This window comes from Cystoisospora suis (genome assembly GCF_002600585.1).
Source record: "Cystoisospora suis strain Wien I chromosome Unknown contig_783, whole genome shotgun sequence".
Lineage (NCBI taxonomy): Eukaryota > Apicomplexa > Conoidasida > Eucoccidiorida > Sarcocystidae > Cystoisospora > Cystoisospora suis.
In genome coordinates, this window is record NW_027153584.1 from 111,903 (window position 1) to 112,147 (window position 245).

A 245-nucleotide genomic window follows, 5' to 3' on the forward strand; every position below is an offset into this window, starting at 1 on the left:
AAAAAGAAAAAGAAGGAGAGAAGGGGGATGGATATGACTGCCTATGTGCATGGCGCATCTTTCTCTCTCTTTTACGCGCTGCATTACAAGCAAAGAAAGATCAAAATTACGCTTCAAAACAGACAGGCCTACTTCTTCTGTCGCTTAAGACAAGTGGATAGATGGAAAGATAGATAAATCACGGGTAGATAGGGGGAGATAGATAGAGAAATCTGTGTATGAATAGACTGATAGATAGGTAGATA